Source organism: Urtica dioica, chromosome 1 (genome assembly GCF_054948205.1).
Source record: "Urtica dioica subsp. dioica isolate 48M chromosome 1, U.dioica_male_clone48M_v1_H2, whole genome shotgun sequence".
Lineage (NCBI taxonomy): Eukaryota > Viridiplantae > Streptophyta > Magnoliopsida > Rosales > Urticaceae > Urtica > Urtica dioica.
In genome coordinates, this window is record NC_142756.1 from 11,820,549 (window position 1) to 11,843,973 (window position 23,425).

The 23,425-nt window shown below is 42.1% G+C and overlaps 2 long non-coding RNA genes across 2 annotated transcripts; both read right to left on the reverse strand.

Moving 5' to 3' along the window:
- Window positions 1-1,473: 1,473 nt before the first annotated feature.
- On the reverse strand, window positions 1,474-3,666 carry LOC149407244 (uncharacterized). The gene is made up of 3 exons (XR_016296538.1): window positions 3,365-3,666; window positions 2,107-2,239; window positions 1,474-1,552 (listed from the first exon to the last, which is right to left on the reverse strand). It is a non-coding gene; the product is annotated as an uncharacterized LOC149407244 (long non-coding RNA).
- A 4,558-nt stretch (window positions 3,667-8,224) lies between these two features.
- On the reverse strand, window positions 8,225-10,382 carry LOC149407245 (uncharacterized). The gene is made up of 3 exons (XR_016301697.1): window positions 10,083-10,382; window positions 8,824-8,956; window positions 8,225-8,269 (listed from the first exon to the last, which is right to left on the reverse strand). It is a non-coding gene; the product is annotated as an uncharacterized LOC149407245 (long non-coding RNA).
- Window positions 10,383-23,425: the final 13,043 nt, after the last annotated feature.

The window sequence follows — 23,425 nt, forward strand, 5'->3', positions numbered from 1 at the left end:
GAAACCTGGTGTTTAAGATTTCCCACAACGCTTTAAAAAGCCGTTGTAGAATCCACGCCGCGGCGTCATGTGTTTTATGCCGCGGCGAGAACTTACTACAACGCACAGTGAAAGCGTTGTAGAAAAATGTAATCCGCCGCGGTGAAATTCATACCTCGCCGCGGCGGGTGGTTTCTACAACACTAAACAAAAGCGTTGTAGAAACGTGTCGCCGCGGCGAGGTATATATCTCGCCGCGGCTAGAAATATTCCCCGCCGCGGCGAGGTGTAAACCGTGGCCCAGCACTTTTTTAAGAAACTAACTCGCCGCGGCGAGTGAGGAATCTCGCCGCGGCGAGACGTTCCCACAACGGTTATAATATCCGTTGTAGGAACATCTCGCCCCAGCCCGCCTCCACCTCGCCCAGCCCCGCCCCGCCTCCACCTCGCCCAGCCCGGCCTCCACCTCGCCCAGCCCGCCTCCACCTCGCTCGCCCAGCCCGCCTCCACCTCACCACTTCCTCACCTCCACCTCACCCAGCCCGCCTCCACCTCGCCACGTCCTCGCCTCCACCTCGCCCAGCCGCCTCCACCTCGCCAGCCGCCTCCACCTCGCCAAGCTCGCCTCCACCTCGCCCAGCCCGCCTCCACCTCGCCCCGCCCCGCCTCCACCTCGCCCAGCCCGGCCTCCACCTCGCCCAGTCCGCCTCCACCTCGCCCAGCCCGCCTCCACCTCGCCCCGCCCCGCCTCCACCTCGCCCAGCCCGGCCTCCACCTCGCCCAGCCCGCCTCCACCTCCACCTTGCCCAGCCCGCCTCCACCTCGCCACGTCCTCGCCTCCACATCGCCCAGCCCGGCCTCGACATCGCCCAAGCAGTTTTTTTAGAAACTGTCTCGCCGCGGTGAGACTTTCCTACAACGGTCATAATATCCGTTGTAGGAACACCTCGCCGCGGCGACGACATATTTACGCCGCGGCGAGGTTTTTTAGGTTTTCACTATAAAAGGCCGTTTTCAGTTTTTTTTCTCATTTTTTCCAATACCCACACACGAGACAACCATTTTCGGCCGCATCTCTCCAGTTTTTTTCTTCCAAAATCCCTCGCCACGTCTTCGCCGCCCCAAAATCTCGCCGTCGCCTTGTCCTTGCCGCCAACTCTGTCTCGCCTTGTCCTCGCCGCCATTTTTCTCTCGCCGAGTCCTCGCCGTGCTTCCTCTCGCGCCTCTCTCTCTCTCTCTCTCTCTTGCCGCCTCATTGTAAGGTATGATTTTAAAAGTTTTTTAAGGTAGTTATTGATTTAATTTCGTGTTGTTGATATGGATTTCTTGTTGTGTCACGCCCCGGTAAAAGATGAGGCGTGATTAAAGAATATAAAAATGAAACACTAATAAACTTTACATAACTAACCCACGGTGCATACTCAGTTGATTACTTTACAAGTCCAAAGATAAAAGAAAGAAAACGGAAATATAAAACCAACCTTCGACACTCGGTAGTCTATCCAGCGAAAATCATCAAACTCTCGACCACACTTTATTCCGAGGTCTTCCTAACCCTTCTCCTTCTCACATCCTGATTATAAGAAAAATTTGAGGAAATAGGGGTGAGCCTGAGGCTCAGTAGGTGCTATAGTAATGGTTTGATTTTTAAAAAGATTTTCGAAAATAATACTTACTGTATAATAATAATATTCTTGTCACGTGTAAATCACCATACACGTACAAGTATACCTTGCAGAAATGTAAATTGCATAAATATAAATGACAGAAATTTAAATGTGTCCCTAGATACTTCTAAAACGTGTACTATCTCCTGAGCCGCCTGCCAACTTAACCCGTGGCAGTCCTCTGATCAGAGCAAGGTGCACTCTCCGCACCGTATACATGTGTGTGTGAAACCGGCTTGTCCAGGATATACGAAACCTTTCCTTTCGTAAATACGGGATATATGTATAATATCGAAAATATTCTCAACTTCATTATCGGATCTACCGAATTGAAGTTCCGCCACATTTTCTAAAAGCGGTTCTGGGTTTCGTGGCACGTTCACAAACATTTTCATTTCGAAAATAATATATACTTGAGGCCAAACCATAAAATCAGGAGAGAAGGGTTATAATAACCTACCTCGAGAGTAAGCGTCAATGTCGCTCTTCCACGAGACGTTCGCTCGTCCTGTGAACCCGAACGTTCACTAATACCGAGAATCCAGACGTTCACTTACTCCGTGAACCCTCTAAACGACTTTCAGTCTTGAGTCCTATCACGATAAATCAAACCGATCCTGAATCAGAATCCTGCGAGTAATCTATAATACTCAAACTCTAACGTACGATTTACAAATCGTAGAACCCAAAGACATATCCACTATAAGGAATCCAAGTTCTCAGAACAAAACTTCAAACGATACGAGAAAGCTTAAACTCGAACAAAAACTACGTTCAGACTCAAAACCGAGAAATAATCTTAATAAGCAAGCCTCGTTCTTCTCTTTTCCGAATTCCAAAGGAAAATATTCGAATCTTATCACTATTAAGCTCGTGTAACCGAGAAATCAAACGTTAAATCACAATCGAGTCTTAATTCTTAAAATCCTTAAACGAGCTTAATAATAATAACAACGAATAATCTATGTTTTCTTTTCTTTCCAACTTACATTAAAACCGACGTTAAAAGAAATTAAACTTACTACCGTACTAACTCGAACCGATTCGTACAAAATAACTATAAATTTCATAATTATACAACAATAACACAATAACTCGCTAAATCCTAAACGGATGCTTCACGAGCCTCCGAGCCAAAACCGAAACGTCGTATCCACCCGACGTCCTCCCGGTCTTGTTCGGCCTCGCCTCGTCGACACTCGCGTTGTAGCTCCGTCATTTCCCGGTCACGTCCTCGTCGTCCCGAACCAACTGTTTTGGGCTCTGCGTAGCCCGTCCTAAACTGAGCCTAGACCCTCGATAAACAAAACTCAAATGAAGACCAACACGTTAACTTGTCATAAAAACTTCCAAAACATCATAACCCAAAAATCAAAACCAATTGTCCAAATATCCAAAAAAAAACGATCCATCATAAACATACTCTCAAGCATAATTTCAATCCGAGAACACTCCAACGTCATCAACAATCTCAGAATTCAAAAAGCCCCAATTTTATGAACGAGGAACCCTAACTGTGTGAAATTCGGCCAAAAATCCAAGGAAAAATCCAATCAACCAATCTCAAATTCATAACTTTAAGCATTAAACATTACCAACCGAGTCTAATCAATATCCAAAACCAGTTAATTTCCCGAAATCACTCAAGAAACTCAAAAATCCCAAATTCACTTTCAAACCCTAGATTCCAAAATTCATTCGGGTTTGATTTCTTTTACCTTGTTTTCGGGAGATTCAATCTTCCTCGGTGTGTGTCCTTCTTTCCCGGCGTTCGTTTCCCGGTCGGCGGCCACGGCGGCTCGCGGCGATTTCCTTTCCTCGGCGGGGCGCCCGCGGCGATGCTCGGTGTCGGGGCTGGGTCGCGCGAGGAAGAGCTGAGGAAGAAGAGTGAAGAAGAAGATGAGTGAAGGGTGATGGTGGACGGGATGATTAGGTTTCTCGGTGGTGTTTTTTTTTTTCTTTTCTCTGCTCTCTTTTGCAGGTGGCGTGAGCGAAAATGAGGAGAAGAAGAAGAAGTGAATCGAAGAAGAAGAAAAAGGAAAGGAGAAGAAGAATGTAGAAGAATTCTTCAAATTGTTTTTGCAAATAAACCCCTTGTACTTTCCTTTTCCATTAAACTGGCCCAGAACTCAAGTTCTCTTTCAAATGAGCCCAGAAAAACATGACGATTACATCCTTGTCACAAAACTTTGTGACTTCAACCGTAACTGAACGAACATTTAATTTAGAGCTTCAAACCGAGAATTTTCTCGTACATTCTCGATTAATTCAAATATATTTAAGGTTTCTCGGAAATAATTCTCGTCCTTGAGAATTTATCTTCTTAAATTATCTCCGGAATATTTCCTCAAAAAATAATTTATTACTCGAGATGAACTCGATAAATCCTTCCTTTCATTCCGAGATTTCTCCTTACCTTAATATATTTAAACTAATGTGTTATTCCAACCCAAAAATGATGGAAATGATTCTTAGAAAATTAATCCCAAAATTTTCTCGTCATTTTGATCGACTTAATTTACAACATTAAGTTTAAATTTCGAGTCGCTACAGTTCTCCCCTCCTTAGAGAAATTTCGTCCCGAAATTTAAGATCTAACTGGGCACATGGAATAAGTACGGATATTTTTCCATCACACCGCTTTCCAGTTTCTAGGTCGCTTCTTCACTTCCATGATGTGTCCACAAAACCTTCACCAACGGAATCTCAAGGTTACGAAGACTTTTCATTTTTTTTTTCTATCGACAACCTGGGTTGGAACTTCATCGTAAGTGACATCCTCTTGGATTGATATATCTTCAAGTTGAACGATAGCTGTAAGATCAGGTTCGCTCTTCCGGAGCATTGATACGTGAAAAACATCGTGCACAAACGCTAACTCTTTACGTGGAGATACTTTCAGAAGTACGTAGTCTCCTATCTCAATTTCGAGTGGCCTTCGTCTCTTATCAACATAGATCTTTTGTCGACTCTGAGCTGTCTTCAATCGCTGCTGGATGATCGCGATCTTCTCATTAGTTTCTTCAATAATCGTAGCTCCTGTCTGAACACGATCTTCTGGTTCAATCCAACACAGATGAGATCTACACAGTCTTCCATATAGAGCTTCAAAAGGAGCCATATCTATGCTAGACTTAAAAATGTTATTGTATGCGAACTCAGCAACCGAGAGATTTTCTTTCAATTTGTTACCAAAATCCAAAGCACACGCTCTCAACATGTCTTCCAGGATTTGAATAACTCTCTCAGATTGCCCATCTGTCTGAGGATGAAAAGCAGTACTGAAGTTCAGTATCGTTCCCATGGCTTCCTGGAAATTTCTCCAGTAATGAGCAGTGAATCGTGTATCACGATCTGAAGTAATGCTCAGAGGAACACCGTGATACTTCACCACGTTTTCTAGATACACTTCAGCTAGTTTCCTCTTGGAGTACGTTACCTTGATGGGAATGAAATGTGCAGACTTTGTGAGTCGATCCACGATTACCCAAATCGTATCAAAACCTTCCTGTGACTTCGGTAGGTTTGTGAGAAAATCCATGGTTATCTCTTCCCATTTCCATTCTGGTATGGGCAACGGTTGCAACATTCCTCCTGGCTTCTGTCGCTCAGCTTTTACTTTGAGACAATTCTGACAACTCCTGACATAGTCAAGGACGTCTCTTTTCATGTTGCGCCACCAGAACTGTTTCTTCAGATTCTGGTACATCTTATTGGCTCCAGGATGAAAGCGTAACGAGATTTATGAGTTTCTTCCATAATCGCTCTCTTGACCTCGTTTACTTGTGGAACAGTTAAATGATTCTTGAAATACAAGCTTCCATCTCCTCGAACATTCCAATACTCTAGCGTCTCACCATTCTGCAATCTTGTCAGAACACCTAGAAGATGTTTATCTTGCTGCTGATTCTCTTTGACTTGCTGGACCATGTACGATGGATCTACCAGATTATAAATCACCGCTGAATCACGACTCTCGAAGAGCTTAAGATCGTAATCCCCAATTACCATTTCTCTTTTCCAATCCAGCAATGCTAGCGCTGCTAGCTAGGACACCTACACCTTTCCTACTTAGTGCATCGGCTACCACGTTAGCTTTTCCCGGATGATACTCGAGAGTGAAATCGTAATCCTCCATGTACTCAATCCACCGACGTTGTCTCAAATTCAAATCTCGCTGAGTAAAGAGATGTTTCAAACTTTTATGATCAGAAAAGATTTGAAATCTTATCCCGTAAAGGTAGCATCTCCATATCTTCAACGTAAAGATTATGGCTACTAACTCCAGATCGTGAGTTGGGTAGTTCTTCTCGTGAGGCTTCAATTTACGAGAACCACAAGAAACTACGCGTCCATTTTGCATCAAAACGCACCCTAGACTTTCTTCAGAAGCATCTGAGTAAACCTCATACGGCTCGCCCATCTTCGGGATAGTGAGGATTGATGAACTGGTTAAGCAAACCTTCAACCTTTGTGAAGCATTCTCACACTGATGATCTCACTCAAACCGAACATTATTCTTTGTGAGTTGGGTCATTGGTGCGGCTATCCGTGAGAAGTCTTTCACAAACTTTCTGTAGTATCCAGCCAAACCCAGAAAACTTCGAATCTCTCCAATGTTCTTTGGTGGCTCCCATCTTAAGACTGCTTCTATCTTAGAAGGGTCTACATATATTCCATCTTCAGTTATTACATGCCCAAGAAACTTAACTTCTGTCAACCAAAAATCACACTTCTCTTTCTTGGCATATAACTGATACTCCCCAAGAGTCTGTAAAACGATTCTAAGATACTGCTCATGCTCTTGCGCATCCTTCGAGTAAATCAAAATTTCATCAATGAAGACAATGACAAACTGATCCAAGAATGGTCGAAAAACCCGATTCATCATGTCCATAAAAGCTGCATGAGCATTCGTTATTCAAAAAGGCATTACCAGAAACTCAAAATGACCATAACGAGTCCTGAAAGCCGTCTTGGGAATATCCTCCTCACGAACCTTCAGATGGTGATACCCGAATCTCATATCTATCTTAGAAAAGAATCGAGATCCTCCCAGTTGATCAAACAACTCGTCAATCCTGGCCAATGAGTACTTATTCTTGATCGATACTGCATTCAGCTTTCTGTACTCGATACACGACCTTAAACTCTCATCATGCTTCTTCGCAACAACACGGATGCTTCCCATGGGGACGTGCTATATGGAATGTATCCCTTGCTTATCAACTCGTCAAGCTATTTGTGTAACTCTTGAAATTCCGCAGGAACCATCCTATACAGCGGAATAGAGATTGGCAAGGTACCGGGGATAAGATCAATACATAACGCTATCTCCCGATCAAGAGGCCGACTAGTTAACTCTTCCAGAAAACGTTGGAAAATTCATCCACAACAGAAATAGCTAATCAGGTATTAGCCTCTTCTACGTCAACTTCTGATGCCGAAGAAGTGCATAACATAAAAAGTTTCTTCGTCCTCCAATGTAGGACTTCATAATATATTTATGCATCCCCTGGTCTTGGTATTCTTGATAAGGAACTACCTCCCTAGATTCCATACGTAGCGTAACTCTTTGCCAATGGAAATCTAGCTGAACTCTATACTTTAACAACCAATATGTCAGAACATTACCTTTCACGTACATCGTATTTTCTCGATTCAACCAACATTACTAGGCCATATCTTATAAGGCTTTCCATCTCTTACTCATCATTTTCCGTAGGCCTGTGTACCTTTGAACAAAAGCCCTCATATCATCCTTTAACCTTATGCGCTTCACGTGCTTGGTTTCGATAGTGAAATTGCAAAACGCACCCAGTCATAGCCTTGTCCCTTATTGAGACGCTATCATATTCCTTTATCGAGGTCCACCAACTTTCATCCAGAAAGCCTTGTTCGTAGAACAATCCCTCTATTTGTTCTCACGTCATGAGCATCGTACGTTTTCATGAACAATCCTTACGTTAAACTAGCACGAGCTTCGTGCTTAGTTACCATGAACTCTACGCAATACTCTAGTGGAGTTCTGACTATATCCAACTGCAGTACGATATTTCTGAACCCAATGACCTGCAACTTGCAGAACCATATATCCTTAAATACGTGAATGTAGAAGTCCTAAAACTTTCAAAGACATCGACTTCTAGACGTACTAACACGTGCTTCATTCCGAGCACGTGTTGTCACCTCCTGAAAAACGATTCATTACTTGGCCATACTCAAGAGGCTCAAGTGGATAACAAGGATCCTTGTGACAAAGGAACATTCGAAGGACTCGCATCAGGCGACCTTCTAAAACTACTATCGATGGACTATAAGTGTAAAGTAAACCGAGTATGCATTCCGTAGAGATTCTTAACCTAGAGCTCTGATACCACCCTGTCACGCCCCGGTAAAAGATGGGGCATGATTAAAGAATATAAAAATGAAACACTAATAAACTTTACATAACTAACCCACGGTGCATACTCAGTTGATTACTTTACAAGTCCAAAGATAAAAGAAAGAAAACGGAAATATAAAACCAACCTTCGACACTCGGTAGTCTATCCAGCGAAAATCATCAAACTCTCGATCACACTTTATTCCGAGGTCTTCCTAACCCTTCTCCTTCTCACATCCTGATTATAAGAAAAATTTGAGGAAATAGGGGTGAGCCTGAGGCTCAGTAGGTGCTATAGTAATGGTTTGATTTTTAAAAAGATTTTCGAAAATAATACTTACTGTATAATAATAATATTCTTGTCACGTGTAAATCACCATACACGTACAAGTATACCTTGCACAAATGTAAATTGCAGAAATATAAATGACAGAAATTTAAATGTGTCCCTAGATACTTCTAAAACGTGTACTATCTCCTGAGCCGCCTGCCAACTTAACCCGTGGCAGTCCTCTGATCAGAGCAAGGTGCACTCTCCGCACCGTATACATGTGTGTGTGAAACCGGCTTGTCCAGGATATACAAAACCTTTCCTTTCGTAAATACGGGATATATGTATAATATCGAAAATATTCTCAACTTCATTATCGGATCTACCGAATTGAAGTTCCGCCACATTTTCTAAAAGCGGTTCTGGGTTTCGTGGCACGTTCACAAACATTTTCATTTCGAAAATAATATATACTTGAGGCCAAACCATAAAATCAGGAGAGAAGGGTTATAATAACCTACCTCGAGAGTAAGCGTCAATGTCGCTCTTCCACGAGACGTTCGCTCGTCCTGTGAACCCGAACGTTCACTAATACCGAGAATCCAGACGTTCACTTACTCCGTGAACCCTCTAAACGACTTTCAGTCTTGAGTCCTATCACGATAAATCAAACCGATCCTGAATCAGAATCCTGCGAGTAATCTATAATACTCAAACTCTAACGTACGATTTACAAATCGTAGAACCCAAAGACATATCCACTATAAGGAATCCAAGTTCTCAGAACAAAACTTCAAACGATACGAGAAAGCTTAAACTCGAACAAAAACTACGTTCAGACTCAAAACCGAGAAATAATCTTAATAAGCAAGCCTCGTTCTTCTCTTTTCCGAATTCCAAAGGAAAATATTCGAATCTTATCACTATTAAGCTCGTGTAACCGAGAAATCAAACGTTAAATCACAATCGAGTCTTAATTCTTAAAATCCTTAAACGAGCTTAATAATAATAACAACGAATAATCTATGTTTTCTTTTCTTTCCAACTTACATTAAAACCGACGTTAAAAGAAATTAAACTTACTACCGTACTAACTCGAACCGATTCGTACAAAATAACTATAAATTTCATAATTATACAACAATAACACAATAACTCGCTAAATCCTAAACGGATGCTTCGCGAGCCTCCGAGCCAAAACCGAAACGCCGTATCCACCCGACGTCCTCCCGGTCTTGTTCGACCTCGCCTCGTCGACACTCGCGTTGTAGCTCCGTCATTTCCCGGTCACGTCCTCGTCGTCCCGAACCAACTGTTTTGGGCTCTGCGTAGCCCGTCCTAAACTGAGCCTAGACCCTCGATAAACAAAACTCAAATGAAGACCAACACGTTAACTTGTCATAAAAACTTCCAAAACATCATAACCCAAAAATCAAAACCAATTGTCCAAATATCCAAAAAAAAAACGATCCATCATAAACATACTCTCAAGCATAATTTCAATCCGAGAACACTCCAACGTCATCAACAATCTCAGAATTCAAAAAGCCCCAATTTTATGAACGAGGAACCCTAACTGTGTGAAATTCGGCCAAAAATCCAAGGAAAAATCCAATCAACCAATCTCAAATTCATAACTTTAAGCATTAAACATTACCAACCGAGTCTAATCAATATCCAAAACCAGTTAATTTCCCGAAATCACTCAAGAAACTCAAAAATCCCAAATTCACTTTCAAATCCTAGATTCCAAAATTCATTCGGGTTTGATTTCTTTTACCTTGTTTTCGGGAGATTCAATCTTCCTCGGTGTGTGTCCTTCTTTCCCGGTGTTCGTTTCCCGGTCGGCGGCCACGGCGGCTTGCGGCGATTTCCTTTCCTCGGCGGGGCGCCCGCGGCGATGCTCGGTGTCGGGGCTGGGTCGCGCGAGGAAGAGCTGAGGAAGAAGAGTGAAGAAGAAGATGAGTGAAGGGTGATGGTGGACGGGATGATTAGGTTTCTCGGTGGTGTTTTTTTTTCTTTTCTCTGCTCTCTTTTGCAGGTGGCGTGAGCGAAAATGAGGAGAAGAAGAAGAAGTGAATCGAAGAAGAAGAAAAAGGAAAGGAGAAGAAGAATGTAGAAGAATTCTTCAAATTGTTTTTGCAAATAAACCCCTTGTACTTTCCTTTTCCATTAAACTGGCCCAGAACTCAAGTTCTCTTTCAAATGAGCCCAGAAAAACATGACGATTACATCCTTGTCACAAAATTTTGTGACTTCAACCGTAACTGAACGAACATTTAATTTAGAGCTTCAAACCGAGAATTTTCTCGTACATTCTCGATTAATTTAAATATATTTAAGGTTTCTCGAAAATAATTCTCGTCCTTGAGAATTTATCTTCATAAATTATCTCCGGAATATTTCCTCAAAAAATAATTTATTACTCGAGATGAACTCGATAAATCCTTCCTTTCATTCCGAGATTTCTCCTTACCTTAATATATTTAAACTAATGTGTTATTCCAACCCAAAAATGATGGAAATGATTCTTAGAAAATTAATCCCAAAATTTTCTCGTCATTTTGATCGACTTAATTTACAACATTAAGTTTAAATTTCGAGTCGCTACATGTTGTTTACCCGAATTGCATATAGTTTGATTTTTTTAATTCACAAATTTAGGGTTTTGTTTGATTTTCTCTTTTTAGAACAAGAAATTAGGGTTTAGGTTAGTGGAATTTGAATGAGTGAATTTAGGTTAGTGGAATTTGAATGAATGAATTTATGTTAGAATGAATTTGAATGAGAATTTGAGTTAAATTGAAATGTCCGGATTGTGTTTGACATATTGTTACATAGGTTAATTGTAGAATTGTTATGATTATGTTTTGTAGGAGCTTGAAAACGCATCGAACTAAAAACACGGCGGGCTCCAAGGCTCCGAGCTCTTCCAGGGGTCAGAGTAAAGGAAAAAGCAAGCGACCTCGTCAACAGTCTCCCGAAGAGGAATACAACTCAAGTATCTTTACTAGCAAGGTCGCGGAGGAACGTTACGACAAAATCTTGTCGCGTAACATTATCCATGAGAGAGGATTCAATGTAAGCAATACGTCGGATATAGGAAAGCAAATCCGCAACAGCATAGTTGGTCATGATTGGGGGAGGTACTGTGCTGTACCCGAGGTCGATTCGAACGTCAACTTCGTGTATGAATTCTACACAAACTTGCCGGACTCCCAAGGTGATGTTGTGACGGTCCGTGGGAAACCGGTCGATATGAGTGTCGAAGCTATCAACGATCTTCTTGGGACCCCAGATGTGCCTTTCGAGAACGAGGGCTATCGAGAACGGCTAAGAAGTTGCAGCCATCAGGAGATGTCACAGGTGTTGTGCATTTCGGGAGAGGATTGGGTCACTGAAAAAGGAAAAAGGGTACTCAAGCGTGACCAACTCACCAGGATCGCTAAAGCGTGGATTTACTTTGTTTGCGCTCGTCTCTATCCGATCAAGCACTTCACCACTCTCGACGAGGATCGTATACAGGTGTTGTTCTGCATTGTTAAAGGCCTTTCCATTAACGTCAGTCGATTCATCTATAATTGGATGAAGAAACTCGACTATACTAATGAACGAAACGGTTTGCCATATCTGCCGATCATTATCGGCCTTTGTACAAATGCGAAGGTACCACGCTCGAAAAGGGATACGATCAACAGTCCAATGGGGCCTATTACGGATTCCATTATCGAGCGGTACAAGATTAGGGACGATCCACAAGCGGAGGAAGCGGAGGAAGAGGGGGAAGAGGGGGAAACGGAGCCCCTATTGCGCTTACCAGCACCTCCAGTAATCGACCCCGCCACCATCGACTACATTGCTCATTGCTCCAACTATCTCGTCGGCGGGTTCCAACACACGCAACAGTACGTGCACCAACAAGCGGAGTATGACGCCTCTCACATCAATCAATTGAACGATCTCTACTCTCGGTGGGACATCAACCAAGAGAATCAGGTGTTATTTCCTCCATATCCTCAGTACTCCGACTATCCGTACGCATCACCTCAGTGGCCATTGCATATGCCTCCTCAATATCCGGCGAACCCACCACCACCACCACCGAATGACAAGTAAATTTCAAGAACCAACAACACCAACTCTTCCATATAAATTTCAAACTCTTTTTAAATTTAAGTTTCAGTTTAAGACTCGCTTGGTTTGTTTATGTTTATGACTAGATTACTGTGTTTTATTTGTGTGTTTGAGACTTCAGTCTTTGTTTGAGACTCGTTTGGTGTGTTTTATTTCATATATGTTTGAAACTTGATGTTATATGTTTAAGACTAGTTTGGTTTGTTTTATTGATTGTAGAAATTTTAATTGAATGATCATTTTTAGTTGGAGAACAGGTTAAATATTGGAAAAAAAGTGAATGATTAGGTGGTAGAGTGCTTCTTCGCCGCGGCTAGGTACCTTTCTCGCCTCGGCGTGACTCTTCTCACCGCGGCACCGTATAGTCCCCGCCGCGGCGAGTGCTCTACGCCGCGGCTAAAATATTAATTCGCCGCGGCGAGATTTTGATTTTTTTATACCGAGAGTCTGTGTTTTTTAAGAACTTGTCTCGCCGCGGCTAGTTAATATTCCCGCCGCGGCGAACTATCCTCGCCGCGGCATGGACTATACGTTGCCGCGGCGAGGTTTCTACAACGCTTGTTTAAGAGTTGTAGAAAGGTCCTTGCCGCGGCAGGATTTGTATACTGTCACGGCGAGATTTTGATTTTTTTATACCGCGAGTCTGTGTTTTTTAAGAACTTGTCTCGCCGCGGCGAGGTGATATTCTTGCCGCGGCGAACTATCCTCGCCGCGGCATGGACTATACGTTGCCGCGGCGAGGTTTCTACAACGCTTGTTTAAGCGTTGTAGAAAGGTACTCGCCGCGGCAGGATTTGTATACTGTCGCGGCGAGATTTTGATTTTTTTATACCGAGAGTCTGTGTTTTTTAAGAATTTGTCTCGCCGCGGCGAGGTGATATTCTTGCTGCGGCGAACTATCCTCGCCGCGGCATGGACTATACGTTGCCGCGGCGAGGTTTCTACAACGCTTGTTTAAGCGTTGTAGAAAGGTCCTCGCCGCGGCAGGATTTGTATACTGCCGCGGCGAGATTATCCTACCGCGGTGAGAGTTGTACTCAGCCGCGGCAAGGTCGGAGAAATGTAAATGACATTGTATAAAGAAATTTTGAATGAAAAATAACGTTGTCCACAGGAGAATAACATAAAATCCAAAATGAAAATACATTATCTAAATGTTCAATATCAAACAAAAATAGGATCTATATCCTTACGAAATAGATGTGAAACATCATCATCATCAAAATCATCCATCTCTTGATCAATTGGCGGTAATCCTGATGTGAACGGATGAATGCTAGACATGTCTTCGTCTTCTTCTTCGTTACCGTTTCTCGCTTTCATATGAACCACTAACGATAACTCAGGATTTGCTGGATCCGAAACATAAAACACTTGACTTGCTTGCGAAGCCAAAATAAATGAATCATTCTCGTAGCCAAGCCGTCTAAAGTCGACAATTGTAACTCCTTCATTATCAACTTTAACGTGATTATTGTCTGCCCATTTGCACTTGAATAATGCGACTCGCAACCCGCAATAATCAAGTTCCCAAATATCTTCAATGTATCCGTAATACTTCATAAAAGCATGTTTTGGATTCTTATCTTTTGCCGAAGAAACATGTAAAGCTTCGGCAAACAATGTAACACCAATATTTTGTACGGGATGCTTGTTGTCTCGTTCTCTTGTGTAAAATGTAAAACCATTAACAGACCAAGCAGTGTACCTTGTAACCATTGAGGAAGGCCCGCCAGATAGTTTACTCAACGTAGATGAATGTCCTGCCTCATTAAATAAGCGTTTTCCAAGCCAGTTTTGAAACAAACGGTTGTGCTCTTCTTGCAACCATTTTTCATTTCTACCCTTCTTTGGATTATTCACTCTCAACTCATTCAAATGAATATCCACAAATGGCGTGACCTCGGAAACGTTGTGTAGCACATGGAGACTTGCTTGCTCCCATTCTTTTCGGTTGACGATTGAATAAGTACCTATAATGAAACAAATACTTAAAAATAATGTTCATATATAATTTAAATAAACAGATAAAGTGTTAAAAAAATACCTGTAGATAGAGCTTTTGAATCAAAATTGGTATTCTTGGGTAACCCAATTTCGTCTGTTTTAGCTAAATACTCAGAACAAAACTCAAAAGCGTTAACATCAAGAACTTTCTCTTCATACATAGCTTTGGAGGGAGATTGTAGTTCACAAGTATAACCGGCCAAACACTATATTTACTGCTCATCATGCTGAACGGGTTCATTCCATCAGAAGCTAGACCAAGGCGCAAATTTCGAGTATCAACACTGAAATCCTTATACTCTAAATCGAATGATTTCCACTGTGCAGCATCAGCAGGATGTCTCAACATACCATCATCGATACGCTTTTCGGAGTGCCAAACCATGTTCTTCGCGTGTTTGACACTATTAAACATTCGACGAAAGCGCGGCATTGGAGGAATGTACCATAACGACTGAAATATATTTAACGAAAATCAGTAATAAATAATGAATATGAGCTACATGTATTTCATAATCAAGTGATGAAAATGTACGTACCTAACTGGAACTCCTTTAACCCCGTTACATGGAATTTTACCCTTCTTCCACCGTGACTCTTTGCACGTCGGACATTCATCTAGATCTTCATACTCGTGTCTATATAAAACACAATCATTTTGGCACGCATGGAATTTCTCGTACTTCATGCCTAATGTACCCAAAGTCTTCTTTGCTTCATACATACTTAAAGGTACTTTATTGTCTTTCGGAAATGCTTCTTTCAGTGACTCCAACAATAGAGTAAAACTAGTGTTTGTCCAACCCCCCGACGCCTTCAAATGAAATAATGTAACTAAAAATGACAACTTCGAATAGCTTGTACACCCTTCATATAATGGTGTCTCCGCATCATTCATCATGGACTCAAACAATTCCGGTCGCTCAACAAAATCGTCCTCCAAATCATTCATCATTCCGCACATATCATCAATATCATCTTCAACATCATCCTCATTTGCCGTAGAACGAAAAACCTCACCATGGTAGAACCATCTTTGATACGAGGTCATTATTCCATATGCAAGAAATGGGTCCGAACGACATCAATCGAAAAATGTCTATGATTTCCACATTTAATACAAGGACGACGAATAGATTTCACATCTACCATGTTCTCTCTAGCAAAATCACAAAACTCATCTACACCTTTCCGATATATCTCATTCAATCTATTCTCCCACATCCACTTTCTCATCTTCATAGAAAAACCCTAATTATACAAAAAATTGCCCATTCTAATTAGTAAACTATCAAGAGAACAACAATTAGAACAAGTTAAAGAAGAACTTACAAGATTTGAATGTGTAGATGAGACTAGTAAACGAGGACGCTCTAGAATGAGTAGGAAAGGTACTTGAAATATTTTTTCGAGTGAGGTTATGAGAGAGTTCAAAGTGAAAAAGACGAGAAATGAGAATTTATATAACCAGTCTCGTGTCACTCGCCGCGGCGACATTTCTATTTCGCCGCGGCGAGAACATTCTACAACGCTTCCATAACCGTTGTAGAATGTCCTCGCCGCGGAAAAAATATGCGTTCGCCGCGGCGACAAATCACGCCGCGGCGAGGTACAAATCCCGCCGCGGCAGGAGTCCTGCGCCGCGGCGAAAATCTTACCGAGAGCACCATGTTCCAGACATATAGTCTTGCCGCGGCATCATACATTTTACGCCGCGGGATCCCGAAACCACCAGCCACCCCGACCTAATTCATGATGAGCCCACCAACTTCCTGGCAAGATGCCTACGGTTAAAAACCACCGACATGTGGCGAGGATTCTACAACGCTTGTTTAAGCGTTGTAGAAAGGTGTCGCCGCGGCGAAAATTGTATACTGCCGCGGCGAGGACAACTAGGGTTACCTCGCCGCGGCGATGGCACATTTTCGCCACGGCGAGACTTTTCTGGGTAACTCTCGCTGCAGCGAGAATTTGGTTTCGCCGCGGCGAGGCTCCTACAACGCTTATTATAAGCGTTGTAGAATTAGTTCGCCGCGGCGAAAAATATACATCGCCGCGGCGAGCTCCTACAACGCTTAGAATAAGCGTTGTAGGAGCGTTTTAAAATCTGAAAATTTCAAATTTTTTTAACTACCCGCCCATTTCATACTCTATACTTAGTGCTTTTTTTTCAATTTTCTTCTCATCTCCCTCATTCTCATTCATTATTCTACTTCATTTCTTCTCATCTCTCTCGTCCCTCTCTCTCTCCCCGCCACTCTCTTGCCGCCCCGCCCCTCTCTCGCCACCACTCTCTCTCTCTCGGCCCCTCTCTCTTCTCGCCGTCGCTCTCTCTCCGGCCACCACCCTTTCTTCTCGCCGCCCCTCTCTCGCCGGCCCTCATACTCTCTTTTTCCCGCCCCTCTCTCTCCGGTCCTCACCCTCACTCATTGCCTCCGCCTTGACCCCGCCCAGCCTCCACCTCGCCCCTGCCCCGCCTCCACATCGCCCAGCCCGCCCTCCACCTCGCCCCTGCCCCGCCTCCACCTCGCCCAGCCCGCCTCCACGTCGCCCAGCCCCGCCTCCACCTCGCCCAGCCCGCCTCCACCTCGCCCAGCTCCGCCTCCTCCTAGCCCAGCCCGCCTCCACCTCGCCCTGCCCCGCCTCCACCTCGCCCAGCCCCGCCTCCACATCGCCCAGCCCGCCTCCACGTCGCCCAGCCCCGCCTCCACCTCGCCCAGTCCGGCCTCCACCTCGCCTCTCGCTCGCCACGTCCTCGCCTTCACCGGGTATGTTATTTTCCAACTTGTTTTGAATTTAATTTGATTTATGTTATTGGATTTTAGTATATTGGATTTGAATTCGTTGTATTTGAGTTTGATATTGATTTGAAGTTGTATTTAAGTTGGAATCGGATTGGATTGAGTTAGAAATTGAGATTATGTTTTGAATTTTGTTTATTAGATTCAATGTCGTCCACTACTACTACTTCTAGCGATAGTGGTAAAAGAAAAATTAGAAGACAACTAGCACTAAATTCCGATGAAAAAGGAAAAAGAAGAAACACTCTTATGAGTCGGGTTAATAAGGCCAAAACTCTAGGTAAAAAAATTCCGGTACAATTTGATGAAAAGGGACAACCAATTGGTATGGAGGGTGATGAGTTGTCGAGTTACTTTGGCGTGCTAGCGAGAGAATACGTTCCACTTTCGATGCGCGATTGGAGATCTAAAGAGAATAATCAAATTAAAGAACGGATTTGGAACGAAATGTTAGAAGGATTTACGATTCCTATTGAACAAAAGCACGGCTGCCTTATGAGAGTCGGAGAAGCGGCAAGGTTATTTCGTCATGAGCTATACAACGATCTACTCAAAGATATCATCAACGATCCAATCGCCTTAAAGAGACCGGCTTGTGTTTTGAAATTCTACACAAGTGTCACCGAAGAAGATTGGATAGCATTTGTTGAGTATAGACGATCCGAAGTGTTCAAACAAACATCGGAACATGGGAAAGCAAATACCGGAAAAAGTGTGTACAAATCTCGAACGGGCCGAAATGGATATCGAAAGCTTGATCAAGAAAATGTTAGGTTCATTTATTTTTTTTAGTTATTCCAAATTTGCCATTGTTTATTAATTATTGTATAATTACTTCTTACTAGCACGAAGAAACGGGGGAATGGCCTACGAAAGAGGAACTTTGGATTGACTCGCGAATGAAAGACGTAGATAACTACAAGGATGAGAAAGACAAACTAATGGCAGAAAAAATCGTAAGTACTTTACATTTGTTATAACAATTAATCTTGTAATTTTATTTGAAAATAATTTTGTGTAGAAAACGTTATCACAACAAGCAACGCAAGGGACATGGGTGCCGGAATCGGGAAAGATCATTTTGCAAGAAGCTTTGGGAACGTCGCGAGTTTGTGGTCGATCCAAACACACTTCGCGTTTCAAGTACTTTGTTCCTCCAACGCCGAACGAAGAATTAATTAGGATGCGTCGGGAGATGAGCGAGTTGAAATCTTTGGTGATGAAAGCCTTCAGTGGAAATGGTAGCATTAATGTCGGAGATGCTAATATCGAGTCGCCTAGTGTCGAGCGTGTGGAAGAGAATCTCAAGGACAAGGTTGTTGATGATGAAGAGATGGCAAACGTTGAAGAACAAGTTAGTGACGCGGTCTCTTTAGGTATGTTCATTATTTTTTTTTTTAACTAGAAAGCTAAATATTTTGGTATTAAGATATTGATATATATTCGTGATTTGCTTAGAACACGACGATGTTGGCGATCGTCCGAAGATCGATCCTAACATCGTTGATGATTGTCCGAAGATCGATCATGTCGTTGTGGAAAAACCCAATAGTGTTCGTGCTAGTTGCTCTGTGAATCCAACCACGCCGGTGACACCGAGTTCGGATGAAAGCGTCGAGTGTCTTCTTTTCATTGATGATGTTGTGGAAGAAGGCACAATTCATGTTGCAAATGGGCGAGCGTACATGAATGGTGGCGTAGTTCATTTCTCACCTTTGGAGGAAGGAAATTTACGCGTGGCCGTTTTGGGGGTTTTGATTAAAAAAGCAAAATTGCCAATTCCCACCGAAGAAGCTCAAACCATTGAAGATGCTATAGGCGGGTTTGTCTCGTGGCCGAAGAGACTCATGGAAATGGACACGGGAATAGAGAGTCGCGGTCCGGTTGTCAAACAACTCTCAAAGCTCGGTTTTGAGAGTGAAGCTAGCATCGATGATGCTAAGAAGATTTCGTACAAGGTGATTAATCCCAAGTATCCATTGCTCGCTCAACATGCCAACAAAGTAATGTTACCGGAAGGGGATGTGATTATGGTCGATGTTAGTCCAAGTCTCGCGGCTATCCCGATTCCGGTGTCATTTGAAGACGTTTCCGATTTTTTGCAATACTTGGAAATTGGCGCGGGGAGCATAACGGTTTATATGGAGTAAGAGTTTTCTTTATATGCGTTTTTTAATATCAATATTCAATATTTAGTGTTTTGATCAACTAAATATTTGTTTGTCATAGCTATCTACGCTCGAGGCTAGAAAAGGCGAAGAAGACTCGAAATTATTGTTTTATAAACCGAGCTTAAGTTCGTACATCGAAAATGACGACGAGGAGGCTTATTTGTCAAAACGAGTCAAGGAAGTTGGAAACGTGGTACGACATTGCAAATTTGGTGAACTAGTTTTGATGCCGTATAACAAAGGTGCGCATTGGATGCTCGTTGTCCTCGACCTTTGGAGAAATAGCGCTATGTTCTTTGACCCGTTGAGAAATAATATCCCAATCGATTTAAATCGATTGATAAAAAGGTAATATTTTGATTTCTTAAATAATTTTTATTATAAATCGTTCTAGATGTTTTTTCTCTTATAATCTCCGTGTTATATAGGGTTCTTTTTGTTTTCAAGCTCGAGCATCAAAACGCCCATAGTAACGGGCAATCAACGTACATCCAGGCTTGGGACGCTCCGAGACAAACGGGAAACACGGAATGCGGGTATTTTGTGATTTCTTATATGCGTGATATAGTCGTAGGAGGTGTAGCAAAATTAGAAAATAAGAAATCCTATACAAAGGAGGATTTAGAGAGACTTAGGGAAGAATTGGTAAGTTATGTACAAACATTTATTAACTGTGATGATTAGCTAGTTTTTTTTATTGAATTATGGATTGATTGTAGATGTATATATATTAGATTTTGAATGTTTTGAAGATGAGGATATTATTTTTGGTATTGAAGATTATTTTCAGGTGCTGGTATATCGTGTAAAAACAGATTTTGGATTGAAAAAAAATCTGTCTCGCCGCGGCGAGCTATACTTCTCGCCGCGGCGAGAAAAGATACCGAGAGCAGGCAAATCAGAAATCTTAGTCTCGCCGCGGCGAGATTTTTTCTTCGCCGCGGCGAGTTTTTTTAAAAAAAATCACCACCTTCCTACAACGCATAATTATCCGTTGTAGAATCATGTCGCCGCGGCTAAGATTTGACGTCGCCGCGGCGAAGTGTAATATTGGCCGCGGCGAGTTGATTCTACAACGGATATAATATCCGTTGTATAAACTCTCGCCGCGGAGAAAATTATATGTCGCCGCGGCGGGGATTTTTTAATTATTTAGAAATTTCACAATGGTTGTATACCGTTGTAGGAGGTTCCACAACGCTTAGATATCCGTTGTAGAAAGTTGGATTCTACAACGGATATTTAAGCGTTGTAGAAACCTCTTGGATTCTACAACTGATGTTGAAGCGTTGTAGAAGCCCCTTGGATTTTACAATGGATATTTAAGCGCTGTAGAAGCTTCTACAACGCAGGATTCTACAACGCTTGACAAGCGTTGTAGAATCATTCCATAACGGTTTTTAAGCGTTGTAGAATCCTTGTTTTGTACTAGTGCATTGACTAAAACCACAAATACCACTAAAAATAAAAGGCAAAGAACAATAAATTCTAATTTCTGTACAGAGTGAAAGAACTACGAAATGACATGAGGATACAAAAGGGTCTTTGAATATGGGGTTGTTTTTTAGTAGTAGTAGTTTTTTTTTTTTTTTTTTTTTTTTTTTTTTTTTTTTTTTTTGAATTTCAGAATCCAAAAGAACATGTTTTGTGCAAAGTGTTTCTTTTTATTTTAATTTTTGAAATTAATTACGTTTCAAAAGAATTTATAATAGTTTATGGCTATTCAGTATTCTGTATATACTTTCTTCTAAAATAAGAAATAGTAAATGCCAAAAATTATGTATATAACTCAGCCGAAGACGTGGGCGCAGGCGTGGGCGGATGCAGCTTCCTGATGCGAGGCGGTGATGGCAAAATGGTCATCGGAGGCGGCGATCCCGAAAACGGACCCGGGGCTGAATGCAGAGATGGACCTTAGACATAATATAACACTCATAGAGTATCAAATTTTTGCTCAAGAACATCTCGCGAAAACGTAAAATGTGTAACCAAACCCTAGCCAAGATGCCATTTTAGGGCTTTTTTTTTATAGATTGTCTCAATTTGATTCGTTGTAGAAAATCTTGGAGGCAAATCATAAATGAAATAGACATGCGTAATATATTAATCACATTATTAAATTGTGCACAATCTACCAAATAAGCCGATATGTTATTTCCAAAACGTTAAGAACATGACATAGGACATTTGGACCAATATCTTTTTTATTTTTTATTTTTTAGGGAGGATTTTTATAAGTAGCCAATTATATAATATAAGATATTTAAAAATATTGGGGGCTGAACAAATATAAGTATTTATTTTTAGAATCACACAAACACACCACATAAATAATTAAATGTGGGCATTGCGCCCACCGGGATTCGATCCCGTGTTCTCCCCTTGGGAGGAGAGTGGTGTTACCACTTGGCCCAAGCAAACTTGGGTTTTGGACCAATCTTGTCAACACTTAATCAATCATTGTATCAACAAAGAGATTAGATTATTTCAGTAAATACATTTAACCTATTAATCCAGTCCTTCTACTCGTTAACATCTTATTCTCTTAAAAAAAAAAATTGGTTACTGCTTACAAATTCTTAAGGAATAAACCTGATCTTTTTAGGACTGGAAGTTGATTTGTAGACAAATTAACTATCGACTGTTATAAACCTGATTTACATATACCAAAAAAAGATACGCAAATTATGTTCATCATCATCTAGACATTAACTAAAACCACAATATCACTAAAAATAAAAGGCAAAGAACAATAAATTCTAATTTGTGTACAGAGTGAAAGAACTACGAAATGACATGAGGATACAAAAGGGTCATTGAATATGGGGTTTTTTAGTGTTTTTTTTTATATATTTGAATTTCAGACTAAAAAAGAACATGTTTGTGCAAATTAGGGTGTTTCTCTTTTATTTTAATTTTTGAAATTCATGACTTTTCAAAAGAATTTATAATAGTTTATGGCTATTCTATGTATACTTTCTTCTTAATTCAAGAAATCGTAGTCCGCGCGCCAATAATGTATAGAACTCAGCCAAAGAAAACTTTCAATATATCAAAAGTGGTAAAAATCAAATACATATGATTATTGAATTGATCTTTATTTGTGCCGTCTACAGCAAATTAAATCTCTCGGGATCAGATAACTGAAGCGGAAGGAGCCGGCGCAGGCGTGGGCGGATGCGGCTTCCTGACACGAGGCGGTGATGGCAAAACGATCATCGGAGGCGGCGATCCCGAAAACGGACACGGGGCTGAATGCGGCGGCTTGGGATGGTGCGGCCCCGGGGCTGAATGCGGCGGTTTGGGATGGTGCGGCCCCGGGGCTGAATGCGGCGGCTTAGGATGATGCGGCCCCGGGGCTGAATGCGGCGGCTTAGGATGATGCGGCCCCGGGGCTGAATGCGGCGGCTTAGGATGATGCGGCCCCGGGGCTGAATGCGGGGCTGAATGCGGCGGCTTAGGATGATGCGGCCCCGGGGCTGAATGCGGGGCTGAATGCGGCGGCTTGGGATGGTGCGGCCCCGGGGCTGAATGCGGCGGCTTAGAAAAAGCCGGGTCCGGGGTAGAATGCAGCGGATTGGGATGGTCCGGCGGGCAGGGAATATGAAACGGATCCTTTGGTGGAAATATACCGATCCACGTGCATGGCCGCATATTAATGAAAGGCTCGTGTCTAGCGAGGGTTGGTGAGAAGAGCATGGTCAAGTTTAGTAGTAAGAGGAGCGCTAGGCTGGTTCTGGCTAGCTTCTCCATTGTGATCTGCTTTCTGATTCCTGTCTGTGTCTTGGGTGGATTTTATAGATGGCTTAGTGTGCTTGCTACAGAATTAATCAGGCAATATTTTAATCAATTTAATAGTTACCAGTATTATTTTATTACTGAAATATTTCTTTCCGTCACCTACCACATTAAATTATTCCGATTTTATTGTAATGATTTTCAATTTATAGAGGGCGTATTAGTTGCTAGAGAATTAATCAGGGGAATATGATAATTCATTTTGAATTACT